Source organism: Anabrus simplex, chromosome 2, assembly GCF_040414725.1.
Source record: "Anabrus simplex isolate iqAnaSimp1 chromosome 2, ASM4041472v1, whole genome shotgun sequence".
Taxonomy (NCBI): Eukaryota; Metazoa; Arthropoda; class Insecta; order Orthoptera; family Tettigoniidae; genus Anabrus; species Anabrus simplex.
The window spans coordinates 490,365,048-490,388,613 of record NC_090266.1 but is presented as its reverse complement, the minus strand read 5'-3'; positions in this window follow the sequence as shown (position 1 = coordinate 490,388,613).

The following is a 23,566-nucleotide window of genomic DNA, read 5'->3' as shown; positions in this document are numbered from 1 at the left end:
ACGAAGTCTTATAGCGGGCTGTCTGCATGCAGTCCATGCAGCAATGCGTTAAGCGAGAAGGTGAGTCATTGTGCCTTCGACGACACTACCCCTTCACTCTCTCCTCTTCTTTTCAGTACTGGAGTGGGGCAGTGTTGATTCGTAACTGCTAAACCCATACTAGCACAGAAGTCTAGCAAACGCTTCCCATTCCCATTAGCTTCCATATCTTCCCCACATTTACCAATCACCCTTTCGTATCCTTCAGTTCTATTCCCAACTCTCGCATTGAAATCGCCCATTAGCACTCTTCTATCCTTGCTGTTGACCCTGACCACGTCACTGAATGCTTCATAAAACTTGTCAACTTCATCCTCTTCTGCACCCTCACATGGTGAATACACGGAGACAATTCTAGTCTTAATTCCTCCAACTGACAAATCTACCCGCATCATTCGCTCATTTACGTGCCTAACAGAAACTATGTTGCGGGCAATAGTATTCCTGATAAAGAGCCCTACCCCAGACTCTGCCCTTCCCTTTCTAACACTCGTCAAGTACACTTTATAATCTCCTCTCTCTTCCTAGTTATCTCCCCTTTCCCGAATATCACTTCCTCCTAGCATATCCAGATGCATCCTCTGCTGACTCATCCAGTTCTATTTTCTCTTTCTTCCATAAGCCCCATTAATATTGATAGCTCCCCATCGAATTCCGTTTCGTTCGCCAAGTTGTTTCCAAGGAGTCCCTCGCCTGTCAAATGGGAGTGGGACTCCGTTACTCCCATAGGTCCGAGGCTTGCTTTAAGTGTTCTGAGCTCGGTAAATTCATGAAGCAGGATGCTACCCTACTTGCACATAGTCCAAGTGAGGATCTCTCCTCTAACGGGTTATGGACCACCGGTGAATTGTATAGTCCTAGCCGCCTGAGCACAAGGAGGGCCATGACTCAGAATATGTCCGAGATGCTCACTCCCATTCCATAGTAACTGGTATCTCGACTCTCAGGACCACTTACTAGGCCACTCAGCCGTTGCCCATGGTTCACAAACTAGGACGTGACTACAGTAACCCACACCATGAACCATAATAATAATAATAATAATAATAATAATAATAATAATAATAATAATAATAATATCCCAATCCCAGTGGCATATAAGCTCCAGAAGCCCATGTCATTAAATTTAATGGCCCTTAAATATAACTTTAATGGCAAAATTCTGGAACTCCAGCGTGGACAACTTATTGTACGGACGTGGAACACGCAGCATCGATTATCAATTGTGTTTGTAAACCAAGTGTAGCTATTAAATTAACAAAGTTGATTGTTAGTTCGAACAGATAGAAATGATGACATGAGTGTATTCGATGTTAAGAAGGAATAGCTTAGTTAGGCGTGAATATATTATATGAATGCGACTGTAACAATCTATTTGTCAGTTGTGGGTGATGATTGAGGGGGGGGGGGGGGTATATCCAAGAGTCTGACAGGCTTTTCCTCTTGCGATCTGGCTCTGACGCGCCCTTCTGTGACATTGAATGCTAGAAACGTGAATTATGTTTTTGATAAAGCAACATCATGCCTTATATTTCAAAGTATCTCTCATACAATGTCAACATTTATAGAACTACAGACTTGCCATTACAAACATCTTCAAGCAGTTTTGATATTATTTGCAAGATATTAGTATTACGACTGTCCATCTCCATGGCTAAATACAGTAGTTAACATACTGGCCTCTGATCCGAGGGGTCTGGTGTTCGATTCACAGATGGGTAAGAGATTTTAAACCTTGGTTGGTTAATTCCGGTGGCTCGGGTTGTGTGTGCCGTCTCCATCATTAGAGTTCATCGAAGGCAGGACCCCATACTCATAGACGCGCAGGTCGCCTATAAGGCGTCGCTCGAAAGACCTGCACCAGGCCCCTTCGGATGCCACACACCGTTATATTATTACACAACTTATGGTAAACTTCGTACTTGGCGTTCTTTAGTTGTCGAAATATGCAATATAAAATGCTACGCACTATCAAAGACGCATATTCGATAATTTTAAGATTTTAATTATACTTCTTTTTCTGGGAAATAACGTATTTATTTATTGTCTTGAATTAGCGTCTAAATTAACTAAGGTAATTTGTTAGTACGAACAGATGGAAATGATGACATGATGGTATTAGTTCCTTATTGTTTTGTTCTTAACTTGACGTTGGATGTTTGGAGCCCTATTCTGTCCATATTTTAGCTTCGGAACAATTTGCAGATTGTCATCGGCCCTCGCCGATCACAGATCAAGGTGATAAACGGACTTCTCCGCAGAGGATAAGGGGACAAGATGGAGGCATACAAGACGACGATGAGTTTAAATTTTACTGACTTCGAAGTAGGTGATGACTTTGAAGCTATGAGCTGCCAATCGTACGGTACTTAGTTCGTTCGAATGATAATGATAATGATGATAATAATAATAATAATAATAATAATGTTATTTTCATTACGTCCCACTAACTACTTTTTACAGTTTTCGGAGACGCCGAGGTGCCGGAATTTAGTCCAGCAGGAGTTCTTTTACGTGCCAGTAAATCTACCGACACGAGGCTGACGTATTTGAGCACCTTCAAATAAATACCACCGGACTGAGCCAGGATCGAACCTGCCAAGTTGGGGTCAGAAGGCCAGCGCCTCAATCGTTTGAGCCACTCAGCCCGGCGTTCGTTCAGAGAGGCTTACAGAATTGATACTTGAATTAAAATATTCAAGAATAATTTTACGTGCATGTGTATGTCAGTACAATCTTGTGACATAAGATTACATAATGAATGTCCGAGTCGTTGGCTGAACGGTCAGCGTACTGGCCTTCGGTTCTGAGGGTCCCGGGTTCGATTCCCCGCCGGGTCGGGGATTTTAACCTTAATTGGTTAATTCTAATGGCACGGGGGCTGGGCGTATGTGTTGTCTTCATCTTCATTTCATCCTCATCACGACGCGCAGGTCGCTCACGGGAGTCAAATAGAAAGACCTGCAACCTGGTGAGTCGAACCCGTCCTGGGATATCCCGGCACTAAAAGCCATACGGCATTTCATTTCACATAAGAATGTGGAATTGATAAATGAAAACTTGCACTATTCTTCCTTACACCCGAATCATTGTTACTCTACCAAATTTCCCTTAGCATCTCTAAAAATTCTAGAAGTCGAAAGCGGTAGGAGGATTCAGTCCAAGAACTGCAAAGATTCTTTATAGGCTCAAACATCCTCGTCGTCTTCGCGAACTTTGTTGAGATGTCCAACGGTTATTTAGTTCAATCTTGGCAGCAGGTGCTTGCAACACACAGATTTCTCCTGCAGCCTGACGTGCCTGAACTGTATACTAACTATTCTAATTATACAAGCTGGAGGATTTGTAGTTATTTGTTTTGCCCCAAATATTCATTATGACAGTGTATAACTGGAAAAGATCGGAAATTCCATGGGATCGTTGAGGTAGCCAAGGACTGTCGTGTACTTATTTTAGGATCACTTGGGTTTTCTTGTACTATTCTGTCGTCAGCGAGAGAAATGAAACTGATGTAAACACTGAACATCACGTACCCATCCGCGTTCTCATTGATTGGAGAATCACCGGGCTACTTCCGAGCACATGGCAAGAGCCACGTGGGGTTGTCTAGGAACTGTAAACACCTCGCCTGATTTGCCACTTGTCAACGTGTATATGAACTGCCATGGTGATACGGCTTAGGAGACACATTATCATTCATTGTCCGCGAGGAGTAAAATCAATCCGAATGACAAATCTCATCTGGATATTCATCATCACAGAAAATAAATAAATTACGGAAGGTTGATGGATTTGAAAGGGCTGCCTGGCCGAGGCTGTAAAGGCGTGCTCGGTTCGCCCGGAAGGACGTGGGTTCGAATCCCCGTCAGGAAGTCGTAACATTTAAGAAATGGGATTTCCACTTCCGGAGGTGCATGTGGCCCTGAGGTTGACTCAGCCAAAAATGACTACCTGGTTAATTCCTGGGGCCAAAGGCGGCCGGGCGTAGAGCTAACCACTCTTCCCCATCAAGTGCCGAGGTTACGGATAGTGGAAGCCTTTACCTTCCATCCCTCCAAAGGCCTTCATGGCCTGTATGGAGATGAATTTACTTTTTGACTTTGCTTTTTGATGGATTTGAAGTTAAGCCCAAAACATACTGTAAATCTGTAATAAATCATTCACAACTGCACATATACGAAAACATTCACACTTTTGATATTTCAATAACATTAAATTCTAGAAGGCAAATGCCTAATTAGAATCTGATCAAGGGCGAACTCCTTTGAAGTCGGATCTCTCTCTCTCTCTCTCTCTTCGTATCATTCGGATTAATAAGGCGGTCAACAGCCATAACGCACACACCGTCCGATTCCCAGAATATATATCACGTGTTGAATAAAGGCATGCCACATTTCGGCTGTTAAGGGGCCCCATAGACGGTCGGTCCGTTTTGCCTGCTTAGCTCTAAGATGACTGGTGGTAAAACGGAACGTGGATGGTAGAATGTTCGTCTCTGTGCCGTCCTAGCTGTCGGCGGCTGATTTTTCTGTGCGTTTGCAGGAAAGTTGGCGAGCAAGTTGGAGCGGAGCGTGTGTGGGGTCCAATTGCTTCAGTGTGAAAAATGGTCGGAAGTGGTTCAGTTCGTCCCTGGTTCGATTTCTTGTTCTGAAACGATTTCCATGTTTTCAGTAATCCTGAAAGAAATGGACATTACGTTATGGTTAATAACAAAACAATTCCTGTAATTTAACAGATGTAACAAGTAAAATGAGGTGTTAAACCATAAAACTCGAAAATACTTATCAGTTTGCGATCGAAGGGGAACTGTTATTTTGCTGTTCCCTTTTAAAAAGAAGAAAACACTAACTTAATACATTATTTACTATTGGTTTTCTAGTCGTGTAAAAGGAAAGGCGTCTGAAGATCGTAGACATAAAGTCTTAATTTGTTAGCACCTCTTCCACTTTTCCATGTTTGCGTTGTCAGTGATCTCGCATATATATATATTTAAGGCTTTTCATTTGTTTTGAACTTCGTATTAGCATTACTTTGATCCTTTATAGGGGCTACCTTGTGGAAGAATGTGGGTTCCATTCCTCGTCAGGAAGTCAAAAAATGTTTAAGTGCATATAAACTAATTCTGTCAAAACAGTAGCTGAAATTTGGTTATTGGAAAAGGTGATAAATTAATACGCTGTACAAACATGTTCCCTAAACATTGATCTCTTGAAGTATTTTAAGTTTTTAATATATATTTTGTTAAAAGTTGCTTTACGTCGCACTGACACTGATAGGTCTTATGACGACGATCAGACAAAAAAGGGCCGACAGTGGGCTTCGAACCAACTATCTCCCGAATACAGGTTGGCAGCTTCGTGAGTCAAACCGCGCAGCCACTCGCTCAGTCAGCCGGCTTTTTTCAATTTCGGATGCAAACTCACAGCTCTGCGCCCCTAACCGCACGGCCAACTCGCCCGATTTTCAAAATAAATTACAATAACTTATTTTTCGTTTTGCTATTTATCACTTACTTATGTCATTTTGTTGTGCTAAATCCAATTGTTTGTACCCCTCTCCAACGACAGCTTCTGTAATTCTCTTCAATGCAGTTCTTTACTGCTCGCAGCGGTGGAGAACGCTTCGCAGTGTTCACTTGCGTTGCAAATAATGTGTGGTACTTGGGAACTTGATTTAAGTGTCAGTGGAGCTCGAACTTGATAGTGAGGTCGAACCGGTCTGCCAACCTGCCCGTTTCCTTTGTCGCGCTGACCGGCTGGAATGTGTATTGGGGGGTAGTGGTTGGGCTTGAAGTTGGGTCCCTCGAAGTTGGCTGCCTGATCGGCTCGCCGGTTTTATCTGCATATTGTTTTCAGGTATTTCTGCGTGAGTTAATTACCTGGAACAGACGTGCCAAGTCTCTCGATTTAGGCGGGAGACTCCCGAGTTTTCATCGTTCTTCCCGATCTCCCCATCGCCGGGACCGATCTCCCCATTTTCAGAGCAGTATCAGTAATATTCGTATTATTTTAAACTCCGCGCGTTTCCTCGTTCTTTCGATACATGGCTGAGTATGGCTGGTCGATAGTAGTTAACTGCGTGTTATTGTGGTGGAGGATAGTGTTATGTGTGGTGTGTGAGTTGCAGGGATGTTGGGGACAGCACAAACACCCAGCCCCCGGGCCATTGGAATTAACCAATTAAGGTTAAAATCCCCGACCCGGCCGGGAATCGAACCCAGGACCCTCTGAACCGAAGGCCAGTACGCTGACCATTCAGCCAACGAGTCGGACAGTAGTTCTAATAATGACACCAGTTGGCAGTACGCGGCATGGTGGCCAGTCGTACGGTCCTGTTTTGTCTATAATACAGTCAAGTACTCATTCTCTTCGGTCAAATACACTGACTGACAGAGCAAATGCAACACCAAGAAGGAGTGGTTCGAAAGGGATGAAAGTTGGGGAAAAAACAGAGACGGCACGGACGAATAATTGATGTTTATTTCAAACCGATATGCAGGTTACACAATGCGCACGGCATCGACTCAGTAGGATGTAGGACCACCGCGAGCGGCGATGCACGCAGAAACACGTCGAGGTACAGAGTCAATAAGAGTGCGGATGGTGTCCTGAGGGATGGTTCTCCATTCTCTGTCAACCATTTGCCACAGTTGGTCGTCCGTACAAGGCTGGGGCAGAGTTTGCAAACGGCGTCCAATGAGATCCCACACGTGTTCGATTGGTGAGAGATCCGGAGAGTACGCTGGCCACGGAAGCATCTGTACACCTCGTAGAGCCTGTTGGGAGATGCGAGCAGTGTGTGGGCGGGCATTATCCTGCTGAAACAGAGCATTGGGCAGCCCCTGAAGGTACGGGAGTGCCACCGGCCGCAGCACATGCTGCACGTAGCGGTGGGCATTTAACGTGCCTTGAATACGCACTAGAGGTGACGTGGAATCATACGCAATAGCGCCCCAAACCATGATGCCGCGTTGTCTAGCGGTAGGGCGCTCTACAGTTACTGCCGGATTTGATCTTTCTCCACGCCGACGCCACACTCGTCTGCGGTGACTATCACTGACAGAACAGAAGCGTGACTCATCGGAGAACACGACGTTCCGCCATTCCCTCATCCAAGTCGCTCTAGCCCGGCACCATGCCAGGCGTGCACGTCTATGCTGTGGAGTCAATGGTAGTCTTCTGAGCGGACGCCGGGAGTGCAGGCCTCCTTCAACCAATCGACGGGAAATTGTTCTGGTCGATATTGGAACAGCCAGGGTGTCTTGCACATGCTGAAGAATGGCGGTTGACGTGGCGTGCGGGGCTGCCACCGCTTGGCGGCCGATGCGCCGATCCTCGCGTGCTGACGTCACTCGGGCTATGCCTGGACCCCTCGCACGTGCCACATGTCCCTGCGCCAACCATCTTCGCCACAGGCGCTGCACCGTGGACACATCCCTATGGGTATCGGCTGCGATTTGACGAAGCGACCAACCTGCCCTTCTCAGCCCGATCACCATACCCCTCGTAAAGTCGTCTGTCTGCTGGAAATGCCTCCGTTGACGGCGGCCTGGCATTCTTAGCTATACACGTGTCCTGTGGCACACGACAACACGTTCTACAATGACTGTCGGCTGAGAAATCACGGTACGAAGTGGGCCATTCGCCAACGCCGTGTCCCATTTATCGTTCGCTACGTGCGCAGCACAGCGGCGCATTTCACATCATGAGCATACCTCAGTGACGTCAGTCTACCCTGCAATTGGCATAAAGTTCTGACCACTCCTTCTTGGTGTTGCATTTGCTCTGTCAGTCAGTGTACTTAAATAGCTTAGCGGAAGTCGCAAGCGAGTAACCTAACCTCACAATTAGCACGCCATAGACATCTACCCGGGCCAGGAGCTGAATAAGTGCTCGTGTTATATGCCTTAGTATTTGTTTTGGCCAAAATGTCAAAAAAGAAATATGATGCAGTGCTTAAAATTGCTTATAGGGAAGAGTATCCGTGTTTCAGTGACTCCAGGAAGGGACCAACGTTCACATTCTGTACTATATGTAGGTGTGATTTTTCAGTTGCTCATGGCGGGAAGTGCGATATGCTCAAACATATGCTAACGAAAAAACATAGGAGAGTGTCCATTGTGTAGAATGAAACCAGAAACTTAACTTTTCATGTAAAAACTAAGATGTAAATCCTGTGACGAATGCCGAGGTTTTATTTACGTCATTTATCGAAGAACATAACCTGCCTGTAAATTGTGCCTACCACGCGGGACCTTTGTTTCGCAAAATGTTTCCTGATTCGGAAATCGCTAAACGATATGGGTGTTAGAACAAAAACAGCGACTATCATTACAGAAATGTGCATGGAAGAAAGGGCGAAAATTGTATCACATTTGCAGGTGAATGCATTTTCTGTTGCTACTGATAGTAGCAATAAAAGCGACTTGAAAATATATCCTATTATTGTAACATTTTTTAGGCCTGAACTCAATGAAGTTAAGAGTTTCCTACACTCCGCCAATCTGTTGCTCTCAAATTTTCAAGAATTCCGCATTCCATTAAGAAAACTGCCTAGCTGTTGGTGCTGATGAAATGAAATGGCATGGCGCGGGAGTGTCAGAGGACAAATTCGGCTCGCCAGATGCAGGTCTTTCGATTTGACTCCCGTAGGCGACCTGCGCGTCGTGATGAGGATGAAATGATGATGAAGACGACATATACACCCAGCCCCCGTGCCAGCGAAATTAACCATTTATTGTTAAAATTCCCGACCCTGCCGCGCATCGAACCCGGGACCCCTGTGACCAAAGACCAGCACGCCAGCCATTTAGCCATGGAGCCGGACTTGGTGCTGATAATCTCCAGTAATGGTAGGATTAAAGAATGGTGTGGCAGGTTGTTTGAAGCGGGAAAATAGTAACATAATCATCATAGGCTGCTCTTTTTCACCTAATTATTCTTGCTGCAGAGTAGGGTGCGGTGTGCTTGCCCGTAAATGTAGATGAAAGTATAATTGATATCTTTTTTTATCTGGAAAGGAGTACAAAGAGGAAAGAAAAGTTCAGAGAATTTCAGACTTTACACAACACAGAGATCAGGAAAATTTTGAAGCATGTCTACTCGATGGTTATCAGGTTATCAGTAAGAAGGTGTTTAGATAGGATTTTGCTGCAGTGGGACCCTTTGGTTACTTTATTCAGGAGCGAAAGTGTGAGTAAGGATTCTCAGATGGAAACTTTGAAGACTTACAAAATTCCTAAGCACAGTCTAAGTGCAGATGTGTCTTGTTTGAAAAGGTGAAGCATTGTCGTAACATTTCACAACACTCTTCAGTTAAAAGGAAAACACAGTCGTCAGTTTAACTTAAAAAAAGAATGAAACTACTGATAACACTAAGAGCCGTGAAGAGCGACTGTTCATGCTCCTTTCATCAAATTTACATTAATCTTTTTGTCTTTCCCCCCCTCCCCCCAAGTTTTATGGATATCTTCGAGAATCCAAACGTAGCCCTTTAGTCAAGTATGCCGCACATCCACTTATTGAGGTCAGTTTTCGAGGAACTATTGAAGAATGTGATGGCAATAAGGTTTGTGAAACCACAAGTTATTAAAATCTCCTCCTCTCCTTGATGCAGATTATCATACTCCAGCAAATCAAAAGGATGATTGTGATCTGATAAGGAACTCTGGATTTGTTTTAGTGAACACTTTAAGTCTGAGTAGAAGTGCATATTCTTGAAGCCTGTTAGAAAATGTTTTTCTTCACATGTGGCTACATGGTACACACACTTCCGTTCAATGATGAAGTTTTAATTAAGGCAGAAGTTGCAAGTGTTTCTACTATAAGTAAGGCATCATTTTATTGGCTTGGATTTTTCATTAACACGTTTCCGAACATTCTGACTAGTGAAAAGGAACATTTTAGATAATGGAACTGAGATTCTGCACTCCCAGTTCTGTAACATTCAGCTCGAAGAAACAGACCCTGCAAAAGGAAGAATTGATGTTCAGTGGGCACTGGTACTTAAATATGACACTCTAAGATGCTTGCTGTTTTATTAATTCCACATAGCAATGCAGAGTCACAAAGAAAAAACACAGTTCAGATCCTTGCTGCCTGAACAAACTTCGGAGAAACTTTTAATCTTAACATCAGTTCAGCAAGGCAAGTGCTTTGAGCAGAATTTTAGTTCCGAGTTTCTGAAGAGAGCTAAGTCAGCTACGGGTGTGTAGAACAACAGTTAGTCGTAATTTGATCAGCATGTTGAAGGATGAGAAATCATATGTTCCTACAGTTCAGGTATGTCCAGTATGTAGTATTCATATATAAAAAAATGAAAAATATAGGCTATATATGTAGGCCAAATAGAGTTGTTAATGTATTGTATTATAATGAATTAGTACATGTTCCGTCATTAGTGATGTGTCGTAATACGTCGGGATTCGCTGCCAAATTTCTCCGGAATTTTTTACTTTTGAAACTTTGCTTGTCTCCCTGGAATAACAATATGACTTTTGAGGAGAATAAGCAGTTCTGTAGATAATTTATTGAACTGTACCGGGTGAGTCCTTGTTTATGGGAGGTAATTTTTATTTTATTTTTAGAGTCTGTTTTACCTCGCACCGACACAGATCGGTTTTATGGCGACGATCGGATAGGAAAGGGCTAGGAGTGGGAAGAAAGAGGCTGTGGCCTTAATAAAGGTACAGTCCCAGCATTTGCCTGGTGTGATAATGGGAAACCACGGAAAAAACATCTTCAATGCTGCCGACAGTGGGGGTTCGAACTCACTATCTCCCCGATGCAAGCTCACAGCTGCCCGTCCGTATCTGCACGGCCAACTCGCCCGGTTGAGGTAAACTCAATGGATGAAGTAAATATTGAATTTAGCAGTATTGATTATTTCGAATTTATTTTGTAATGAAATAAATATTGTGAAAGAAATACTTCTTCATTATTTTTAAAATTTGTGTGTATTGTCTGTTGTTTTTCACTTTAAGATGATTATTTTTAGACAATAAACTTGATTCTAATTTCAAATGTGCGTACCTATATTGTTTTCGTCATATATGCCATGGTCACCGAGAGATTTGTGCGGGCGATTCAGTTCACATAGCAGTAAGGTAGCATTCCGGGGCTGGTTGGCTCAAACCCGAGCATTGGCCACCCAGAAGATAGTTTTCCATGGTTACGTGCAGATATTCCGGCTGCAACGTGTAGATTGCCCAACACGTCTCAGGGATATTTTTTCCAAGTAGCTTGAGAAGGTATTACACTGCTAAATTTCAGATCTTCACAATTTCACCCTGTCGCTAGAAATCGCAATAGTTTTTTTTTCTTAATGACTGTATGTCTCACGCGTGTGCTGTTTCTCAATGTTTGACCAAATTAACTCCCAACAGTTAGGCCTCTTTAAACAACAAGCAGCAAGCATCTTATTTTTCTCATCACGCACAATAATGCTTCAACAGCTAAAGCCATTTTCGAGTTTTTACGTCGGACCACAATGAAAAAATAGGGAATGTTAAGTGCTATTTTCAATTCGTTGTGATCTTCCCAGTTTGGTGTATACCTACAGACTAGCGGACTGGTTCGTTAGTGTATGGTAACAGTCGAGACAGTCAGGTTCGAGGCGGGGATTTAGTTCGTGGACCAGCTCTGAGATGAGGTGAGATGAAATGAAATGGCTTATGGCTTTTAGTGCCGGGAGTGTCCGAGGACATGTTCGGCTCGCCGGGTGGGTTGACTCCCGTAGGCGACCTGCGCGTCGTGGTGATGATGATGATGATGATGATGATGATGAAGACGACAAATACACCCAGCCCCCGTACCAGCGAAATTAACCAATGATGGTTAAAATTCCTGACCCTGCCGGGAATCGAACCCGGGACCCCTCTGACCAAAGATCAGCACGCTAACCATTTAGCCAGGGAGCCGGACAGCTCTGAGATAAGGTCCATTGTTAGCGCCAGTTAGGACTCCGTGCCCTCTTTGATTAGCACCACAATGAAAAACATAAGGCCTGCGATATAGCCTCTCACTCTGCATACACGACAGTGGTCCACGGACGCCAGGGACCCGCGCGGATAATCCATCTATTTTTTAAAGTTTAGATTTTATAGAATGTTCCTTAACAACTTCATGGAAGTACTGCATTTGGCCTTTATTTTTTTAGCAGCTGTCTCTTTGTCAGTTTATGCAGGGAGTGTAATTTAAGACCTTGTATTTCTGCTCAAAGGCCGCGGAAATCCCCAAGCGAGCATCATATGGCTTGTGTCATGCTTGGCGTGATAAGAAGTTCTGGCAGCTGACTCAGCGTTGTACTTTTTAAGATGTGTTGTAAGGTTGTTATCGCGATGGTTTAGTACACTACAGCACAGAGGTAGCGTTATTTGCACGGGAAGAAATAATCAGTTAAAAGGTGTCTTCGAAAATGCCTTAGATAGTATCCCGGTTCTACAGTACCATCAAAACGTTACGTGCAACGACTCGTTCACAAGTGGCGTAGTACTGGTTCCGTAACCAATAAGAAAAACAGTGAAGGAGAACAACCCTCTTTCAGGATAGGTTGGAAGATATACAGTACATGCAAGACTGCAAGTCAATTCACATAGGTCTCTTCGGGAAGTAACTCAGAAACTGGTATTTCACATTCGTCAGTTAGCAATGCAAAAAATAAAATTACATTTACGATCATACCGGACTCATTCAGTGGCAAGTTCAGTTTCATTTACTAGTTTGTTTGCCCTGAGCATGTTTTAGCTGGTGAGTTCGTTTTCGGTTAGTTTCTATAGACTTAGTCATGCCGCTTGTTAGAAACGTTTCCGACCGATCGCCATTGCGGACACTGCGTTGTCTGTTACCGCTTCTCCGCGCTCCTTTGTCTCGGTACTTCGCTACGAAGTCTTAAATTGTGCTCCGTATCAATATAGATAACTGTCATCGTATACAGTAACTTTGTTAAATAGTTTATGCATAATTCCTAGGCATCTTCCGCCATCTCCCTCCATTTGGATGAAGAACGAGATATTTCTTATAAATTTGTCTCCTGACTTCATTGCTAGAGTGAATCAAAAATTCTGTTGTCCATCGAGGCATATCTCTGCTTCTTTTCATCCCCTTTTAAATTCAGCTTCATTTTTACAATCTTAACATCTTCTTCAAAGACATAATCAAATCCTTCATACGACTGACAAGTGAGTGCAACCGGTGGATCCATTCTTCAGCCGCATTACTTGTCCTGTTTCCTTTGCAGCAGTTGCACATGTCAAATGAAGCCTGTGGATTTTCCAACCGCTGGCCACAAAGTAGTCGAGAAGTTTATTCCATTTTTGTTTTCTTCTACCTTACTGTGAATATAAATATTTCCTTCCTCCTCTTCCTGTGACTTAAAGAATTCTAAGACAGCACATATCCTGACGGAGTTCCGAAGTTCTTAATTGGGTGTGTACATACTTGTAAACCGAATGTTCTGTACCTTTCTCCAAAGACTTTGTGATAAAAAAAAACACTTGTACTTCAGGAGGGCCGATGACCATAGCTGTTAGGCCTCTTTAAACAACAAGCATCTTCGTCTGTACTTTAGCTCTCGGAAAGGCATGTTTGATTGCTTCAAAAGCTACTGCCTCGAAATCAGTGTTCACTGTTTCAGGAGCCCATTCCGGTACTACTTGAAGAATAGCTTCAAATAGGGCGATTAAGTAACCTCCTTATCAGGAAGCAACGCAAGAACTGCAGGCGTAACATTTCTTATTTCTGTAAATCCACGTGAACTGTGTACAATTGAGCAAACTGCTCGCTAACACACTTAAATGTTCTATACAATACTTTGGTTTCATTTCATTTCTTTTCCTCTGGAACTTGCAAGTATTAATAACCTCTCACCTTCATAATCGTCAGCTAGCAAGACATTATCGCCAGGATTAAAACTTGACTCATGTCGCTAGGTCAGTGGCTTCTCTCGGGTACCTGCGTTCCATCACTTCCGGTCGCGTTGCGTTGCCCGCTGGTTCGTACGAAACGTAACTCATTTATCCAGTTAACTGATCCGTAAAACCGTGATAGACGAATGATAGCATTTTTCTACGAATTTCTCTTCGGACGACCTGCAACTCGGACGAAATGCTACGAAACTCCTCGAATGGGGGCATAGTTCGTTTTTAAGTTCAAGTCGGGCATGTCGTTACGGAAATTGAAGTATTTCGCCAACGTGTGGAACACGGTTGCCATCCAGCACTTGCAAGGGCTGAAGTGTTTTTACGTGTCCGACAAACAACGAGACGGCGTGTGTGCATTCTGGCGCATGGTGGCCATTTTGAGGACTTCCCTACTGGTTCACTAACATGGCGCCAGCTGCTTGACATGGGATGTGTCAGGTAAAGCTCACACTTTTTCGAATGGAACAATGCCTACTGATATTAACAGAATAAAACTAGAGTTTTGCCAATACTTCACGTACATAGTTGGAAAGTCTGTAACTCGTAAACGATCGAACGTGGGGCATATGCTCTTAGGGACTTGTGTTGTTTTGGGGTGTACTAGTCCACTCTCACCCCCGATTACTTCCCACATGTTTGATGATACTCTGTATATTCCCGAATAGAATATCATTGAGCTTCATGTGACAGTTCGTGGGAAGTACAGATAACTTTTATGCTGGTCAAATTCCAATCGCCGAATGATCGAGTTTGTTTATATTTGTGGTTTGTCGTCTTCATTGACGTCTGGCTCCTTGGCTGTGTGCTCAGCATGTGTGGCTTTCAGTTCAGAGGGCTCCGGGTTCGATTCCCGGCCGACTTGGAGATTTGAAGCTTAAATGGTTAATTCACATGGCTCGGAAACTGTGCGTTTGCGCTGTCCCTAACACACATGCAACTTTCACATTACACTATACACGTAGATGTTGCTCACCCTGACGGGCGAGTTGGCCGTGCGATCAGGGGCACGCGGCTGTGAGCTTGCATCCGGCAGATAGTGGGTTCGAATCCCACTGTCGACAGCCCTGAAGATGGTTTTCCGTGGTTTCCCATTTTCACTCCAGGCCTATCTGTGTCGCTGCGACGTAAAGCAACTAGCAAAATATAAAGCTGCCCACAAGTACAATCCAGCAATAGCCACACAAAATTTTTATTATTATTATTATTATTATTATTATTATTATTATTATTATTATTATTATTATCTTCAATTACCATCGGCGTTTTTTAATTATAAAGTAATATTATGCATGTATTTTACTTATATTCCTAATTTTTCTGTTGGTTTTATGTCAGTTGTAACCTTGCATTGCCGGTCGCGCGGTCAATCGGTACCTGGAGGTCCCGGGTTCGAATTCCGGCCACGTTATTGATCTCTACCTGGGTCTGTGGGCTGGTTCGAGGTCCACTCAGCCTATGCGAGAGCTATTGAGGAGCATTATAACTATGGCACGGATTCTTCAGCAATTACATATTTCATTCCTTTACCCGTAGCTGACTGAAAATGAAAAATGTCGGCGAATTGTGGTTCCGATATTGTTATACCTGTATTTCATTTTACATATTTGACGTATTCTTAGAAATATTACATATGTTTACATATTTGTATACATATCTATGTAATTATTGAAAATAATTAAAAGTTGTCAGCTCGTTTGATTTTCGGACTATAGTAACATAATTGGTTAATTTCATCTCGTATATTATATTTCATTTGCTAACGTTGGCTTTAAAATTCCTTCAAAATTGGGATTTCTAAACCCTTGATTGCATACTAATCCTTAGAATGTGGGATGGCTAGGTGCCTTTCAATGGTCATAGTTTCTATCCAACTCCATGCAGTCTTGGAACGAAACCTAAGTAAGCTATTCAGGCTCTCTATCTGTTTGCAAGATTATTAGTGGCAAACATGAAGAGCCCGCGAAATATATTTTACCCAGTTAGTTTTATCTAATGAAATATGCACCAGTGACTTCCCTGCGATGATACACGATCCTTCTCAGCCTACAAGAGAATTTTATCGGATCAGTGCCAAAACAGTACAATGGCGAACACGGAGAATTGCTTTGTGATTCAGAAAGTAATGGAACCAACTAGAGGGAAGAATATTCTGGACGTGGTGCTGGTAAATTTCTATACATAAGCCGAATTAATAGATGGTATTAATGATCACGAAGCTGTTGTGGTCGTACTTAAAAATAAATTTGATAGAAAGGAAGGTCTTTTAAAAGTAGGGCTATTAGGCAGTATCATGTAGCTGATAAGGCAGGCATGAGGGAGTTTAAAAAAGTAACTATGATCGGTGTAAAACGGTAAATACAAATTTAAACAGGCTGTGGGATGAGTTTGAAGCAATTGTCGAGGAATGTGAAAAGAAGCTTGTACCTTCAAAGGTGGCAAGTAATCGTAAAGACCCAATTTATTATAACAGAGACTAAGACCAAGAAGGAAGTGTAGATTGGTAAGATATAGAGTTGGATGTGGCTGTGGGAGTAAGGAAAAATTGAAGGAACTTACTAGGAAATTGAATATAGCAAAGAACGCAGCTCAGGATAACATGATGGCAAGCATAATTGGTAGTCGTACAAATTTTAGTGAAAAATGGAAGGGTATATATAGGTACTTTAAGGCAGAAACAGGTTCCAGGGATCATTAATGAACAAGGGGAGTGTGTGAGAATCTTCAAAAGGCAGAAGTATTCAGTCAGCATTATGTAAAGACTGTTGGTTACAAGGATAATGTCCAGATAGAGGAGGTGACGAATACTAAAGAAGTATTAAAATTTACCTTTGATAACAATGACATTTACACAAAGGTACAAAAGTTGGACACTAGAAAAGCGGGTGGAATTTATAAGATTTCTGGGGATACGTATGCTAAAGTCAATGGGTTGGGATATAGTATCATATCTGAAGTATTTATTTGATTATTGTTTGCATGAAGGAGCTATATCAATCAAATGGACGGAGAGTTGCTATAGTACCCCCTGTTTATAAATGAAAGGTTGATAGACATAAAACTGAAAATAACAGGCCAGTCAGTTTGACATCCATTGCATGTAAGCTTTGGGAAAGCATTCTTTCTGATTATATTAGACATGTTTGCGAAATTAATAACTGCTTCGATAGAAGGCAGCTCTCGGGTTAAGGAAAGGTTATTCCACTGAAGTTGGACTTGTAGAATTCCAGCAAGATATAGATACCTAGGTTTCAGGAGGTCAAATGGACTATATCGCGATTGACCTATATAAGGCATTTATAGGGTAGATCATGGGTGGGGGGAGTACTGGCAAAAATGAGTGCAGTTGTACTAGACAGAAGAGTGACTGAATGGGTTGCTATATTTCTAGAAAATAGTTCTCAGAGAATTAGAGTAGGCGCAGCTGCATCTGACCCTGTACTAATTAATAACTTACGAGATTGTGAGCAACTGCAAAATGACCTCGATAATGTTGTAAGATGGACAGCAGTCAATGGTATTATGAAAAAAAGGGGGTTAAAAGTCAGGTTGTGAGTTTCATAAATAGGAAAAGTCCTCTCAGTTTTAATTACTGAGTTGATGGTTTGAAAGTTCCTTTTGGGATCACTGTATGTACCTAGGTGTTAATATAAGGAAACATCTTCATTGGGGTACTCACATAAATGGGATTGTAAATAAAGGGTACAGATCTCTGCACATGATTATGAGGGTGTTCAGGGGTTGTAGTAAGGATGTAAAGGATAGGGCATATAAGTCTCTGGTAAGACCCCAAGTAGAGTATGGTTCTAGTGTATGGGACTCTCACAAGGATTACTTGATTTAAGAACTGGAAATAAAAGCAAAGAAAAGCAGCTCGATTTGTTCTGGGTGTTTTCCGACAAAAGAGTAGAGTTACAAAAAATGTTGCAACGTTTGGGGTGGGAAGACTGTGGAGATTTGGGCTGGGAAGACTTGAGAGAAAGGAGACGAGCTGCTTGACTAAGAGATATGTTCCGGGCTCTCAGTGGAGAGATGGCGTAGAATGACATCGGTATACGAATAAGTTTGAGTGTTGTCTTTAAAAGTAGGAAATATCACGATATGAAGATAAAGTTGTTATTCAAGAGGACAAATTGGGGCAAATATTCGTTTATAGGAAAGGGAGTTAGGGATTGGAATAACTTACAAAGGGAGATGTTCAATAAATTTCCAGTTTGTTTGAAATCATTTAAGAAATGGCTAGTAACACAACAGATATGGAATCTGCCATCTGAGCGACTGCCTAAATGCAGATCAGTATTGATTGATTGATTGATTGATTGATTGATTGATTGATACTCGGCGCATCACGATAAAGACGTTACCGTGCTATTTGTGTTACTTATTAGGAGTTTAAAGACAGATTCTATATTATATAGTAACATTTATTTGTTTAATTTTCATGGCATGAGGCCGACAGGAAGTTAACTACAACTATATAGTGTGTAATATACGCTGCGATTTACAGTGCATAACGTTATTTTTAAATATTTGAAGACCGAGCTCGATAGCTGCAGTCGCTTAAGTGCGGCCAGTATCCAGTATTCGGGATATATTGGGTTCGAGCCCCACTGTCGACAGCCCTAAAGATGGTTTTCCGTGGTCGTGCAACGTTAGATATTCCCGTGCATGTTATGCAGTTGCGAGTTTCGGTTTGGTGAACCTTTACTTAATTTCAGGCTTGCGGGGATGTTTTTTTTTTTTTCTTTTTCCTGTACTTCCCGTTCTCGGTCTAGAATAATGAAGAACAACATTCCAGATTTGTCACTGAAACTCATTGTTCCAGCCTTGGTGGTTGTGTTGGAAGATAAATTGCATCCACTCGTAAAGGAATTGGAGCCCGCCTCTGGTTGTGAGATGTTAGGCTTACATACCGAGCGAGTCTCCTCTTTCTCTTGTGTGCATTCCTCTCCCCGCTCCAAGCTCCTGCCTGAACTTCTCATACCTGGTTTACCGTGGCATTGCCCATGAAGTCGAGTTCACTGTCGCTGGTAATTATCGACCTTTCCTGCTCTCTTATTCTCTCTCTCTCTCTCTCTCTCTCTCTCTCTCTCTCTCTCTCTCTCTATCATAGCGGCCTGCTCTCTTTCTCCAAACAAATCAAAGAACGTCTGCACTTCTTATGACTCACAACAATTTAACATATGGGATTCGCATAAAAAGGCATCAGATACATTTACAATCGTATTCTGCTTGACCCCGCAAGAATACCTAACAATAAATTAAATCAGGATTCGCTTTCACTTGCGGAACATTATATCACCCTAACAGAATGCACCTCGTAGTTTACGTGGCTAGAGATAAACTCCAAAAAATTTGATTCAGCGCCGTAAAGATCTATATTACGCAAAGAGAGACGTGCGGTTGCCTTCTTCGCTTAGCCAGAAATCCTGTTGCAGCATCGCGGACTCTGAAAGTAATATATTTCAGGCATCTCCGAAAATCACAAAGATAGTTTGTGGATCGTAAAACCAATGACATTGTCCTTCACATAATGCACAAGTATTGGCTGTGTCAGAAGAAATGCCATTACTCGGAATCACTCCTAGATCAGCTGCTGGCGGTAACTGCTGACGAGACTGAAGGGAATGCCACGTCCTATGGGTCGGATTCCACATAAAAATGGGGGTTCCATTGCTTATGATCACGAAAGTAAAGATTTCGTGATCGAGGTACTAGTTCTTCCCAGTTGTATCCCTGACCAATTGTCTCACGCTCCAGGACACTGCGCTAGAGGCGATAGAGGTGGGATCCCTCGCTGAGTAGGAAGGGAAAATACTTCTGTGGAATTCGAACCTTCGGGCACCGTCCACTAACACAACTCCCACCGCGCCTGTGCCAAGTGAGCTATTGCGGGGCTTGATATGCAGCTCCTAGTTTCCAGCATATACAATACATGTTCCTCGTCTGTGTGTGCAGCTCCTGTTGCAAGGTAATATTCTTCGCACCTGTGCTCACTTTACGGGTTCATTCGGATTACTCACAATGAATTAATAGTGACGTTTATGATTCCTGTTGGTTTTTAGCTCACAACCACACGTATGTATGTATGTATGTATGTATGTATGTATGTATGTATGTATGTATGTATGTATGTTTAGACCTCAGCCCGAAGGCTGGTTGGATCCTCAACAGCTCCGCCATCAGCTGTCATAGATGGCCTAGGCATCACTGAAGAGGCGTACTAGGGAAATGAGGAGTGAGGTAGTTTCCCATTATTTCCTCACAGAGCCAGAAGTTGCTATTGCATATCAGTCTGCCAAGCCCACTGAAATGCATGCACCAATCGACCCTATGAGCAATATTTTCACACAATTCATAGCACATAACCACACATCTCGTTATAATACCACGGTTTTGGGGGGGGGGGGGGGCAGATGTATTTCAGAACTGTAAGCGCGGCGTGATGCGTAAAACTAAATTGCAAGGGGGTGGTGAACCAACCGGTGAACCGCCCCTAACCGCACGGTCAACTCGCCCGGTCTACGCAGTTTCAGTCACGTAGCTGTCAGCTTGCATTCGGGAGATAGTGTGTTTGAACCGCACTGTTGGCAGCCCTGAAATGGTTTTCCGTGTTTTCTCATTTTCACACTAGGCAAATGCTCGCTCGGGCTGTACCATAATTAAGGGCACGGTCGCTTCCTTCCCACCCCTGGAGCTTTCCTACCCTGTCGTCTACATAAGACCTAACTGTTTCTGTGCGACGTAAAGAAATTGTAAGAAATTAAAAATATCGTGTGCATGGATAATGTCATAATGTAATACATGTAGTTGATTTCAGTTCAGTGTGGAGATACAGTTCCCAGCCTTTCAGTCATCTTCAGGTTCTTAGGTTAAAGCCCGAATCAGATGTACCAGGACACAGCCTCATGTGCACGCCCTGGGATAAGGGTGAACTACGTGCTTTATTGAAATTTAATTCGAGGGATTCATTTTGGTGAACTCTGGTGCCCAATCATATGGAATTTGTTATTAATATTATTTTGTTATTCTCATGTCAAGAGGCGTTTTAATTATACGTATAGTTTTAACTGTGCCGGGATTTGTTCGTATAATCTTGCGTACAGTTAGGGCTTGACCAATTACACTACACAGCCAGCGAGGAAAATTAACATTATTTTTGGTTTTGTTCTAATTGTTTTGACGCTGTGATTGGGAAATGTGTTCTCTACTAAAGAAAAAAATACTATCCCGGAATTTTCCATGGGATGTCTTTAATTTTAGAATTCTCACTGCGGCCCGAGTTTGAATCATTCGAATTCATCTAGTTCGATCTCTTATTATTATATCACACTCAACCCAGTCTGTCAGAGTCATGATTAGGGTTAAGTGAAGCATTCTTATGTTTTATTAATGCTGGCTGGTGAGCGAATTAAGTAATTTGCTGCTAGTAACGTGTAGAATAATAACCAGCAAGCTCTTCATTATTAAATAATACGTACCGTAGTACAGTTTGTGGCCATTACAAGGGATCCAAGCTACTAAATGTATGAAGGCACACACAAAAACAGGTTAAGTGCTACGATTCTCTGAGAGTTCAAACCTATTTTTAAGTATGCACACACAGTGATTGATGTGGCAGCACATAAACGCATGTTGTAAGCCAGTAATAGTCCGGCGCAAATTAATAAAAAATACCCTACCAGGGCATATATGGGTAACTGTAATTACTTCATATTTGAATGCATCACGCTTAGGATTGTGTTTACACGAGTAATTACATGAATGCACGTTTTTTACAGATAGTAACTCCGAAAACTGTGTTGCGTTTACATTAAAACAACCTAAGATATTACCAATACTGTAATAGGTCAAAGAACATAATTTCTCTCTGCTTATTGTCAAGGGAATGCACAGCAGTTTACCATGCCGGCTGAAACTATGTAGTTTGAGGACTTAAAGGTTTCACATAGATTTGTTTTGTTTCTGAAAAGGGATTTACTTATAATTTCATATGCACGCAACTTACATTTATGCCTGAATCAAGGCCGCTCCCAGGATTACTTTTTGGGTGGCGGGTTACTTCCAACACCTAACCTATAGGAACAAATAAAAGAAATGTGTGGATGGGGATGGCAGAATTCAACCACGGTATTATCATCTGCATGTTGTACGATGCGACTAAACCGGGGATATAGAACTCTAAGCCTGGGAGCGTAGATTGGCAACCACGTTTCCCCTAGGTGAGTCTGGCATTGCTTCCACTTACTTGAGTCGGTCTCCTCACTTCTATCTTTCCTGTCCGACCACCCTTGGTCAACTCTTCTCTTCCGACTCCGACGTTATTAGATTTGCAAGGCTAACGGATTCATTTTCACCCCTCCATGACTTTTCCCTGTTTTGCCGATGCCTTCGTTCTTCAAAGGCAGGAGATCATCCACATTTCCTCTGATCAGTGTTAATAGAGGCTGGTTGCCCAATGATGATGATGATGATGATAATGGCGTGTGGCCTTCGAAGAGGCCTGGTGCAGGTCTTCCGAGATGACGCCCTGTTGGACACCTGCGCGTCTTTGAGGTTGGCGCCCTACCTATGATGAATTCTAATGCCAATTACTGCACAAACCCCCTAACTAGAGGAATTAACCATTGAAGGTTAAAATCCCCGACCCGGATGGGAATAGAATCCAGAACTCCTTGGATTGAAGGCCAGCATGCTAACCATTCAGACATTGAGCCGGAAAAAAAAAAATCGTATCCTCGTCCTGATGTGATGCAGCTCTGTTTTAGACACACCCCCAATGGAGGTGAGATGCATACACCATTTTAACCTCATGCCCGTCCTCTTGTCATTCCTAAATCTCTGGCAGTACCGGAAATCGAACCCGGGGCCTCTGTAGCGCCAACAGTTACGCTATGAAGGCGGACGTTGCATAGGAGAACGTACTCTTTAAACCAATAATCACTAACACCTGCAAATAACCGCTATATTTTTAATTATGAAATACATTTAATCGGTTAAAAAAAAGCTCAGACTTGTTTAGAGCAGCATCATTTACAAACCAAATTGTTAAGTGGAAAGGTACAGTAACCGCGCATGAGTGGGTGGCGCACGCTATACGGCAAGCGTTCTGTGATTTGTTTAAAAATGTAGGAAATTAATTGTTTTTACTGTAATTTTTATAAAAACATTTACACGTTTGACATATTTTTGAAAAACATCTTATTAGTGATTCGATAACCTGATATTTCTGCATGTTTTTAAAAGAGATGATTTGATTTAAAAGGAATGTCATCAGTGTGTCATGTGGTTTTTTTTTTTTTTTTTTTTTTTTTTTTTTTTTTTTTTTTTTTTTTTGCTAGCGGCTTTACGTCGCACCGATACAGATGTATACATTTCTATTTTTTCTTCTTGTTCTTCTTGCCCCAATTACTTCGGGTCCGTACTGTGTGTGAATTTTTTTCTATCTGTTTTACGTCTATACAGATAGGCCTCCAGGTAAGAGGCAGGCACGCTTCCCCTACACCATGGGTCCGGCTGTCCAACAGGTAGTGGATTTAATACTTCGAAGCTTGCTTTAAAATTAACAACTTAAGCCATTCTCATTCGTTACTTGCTCTGTTTCCTGAAATA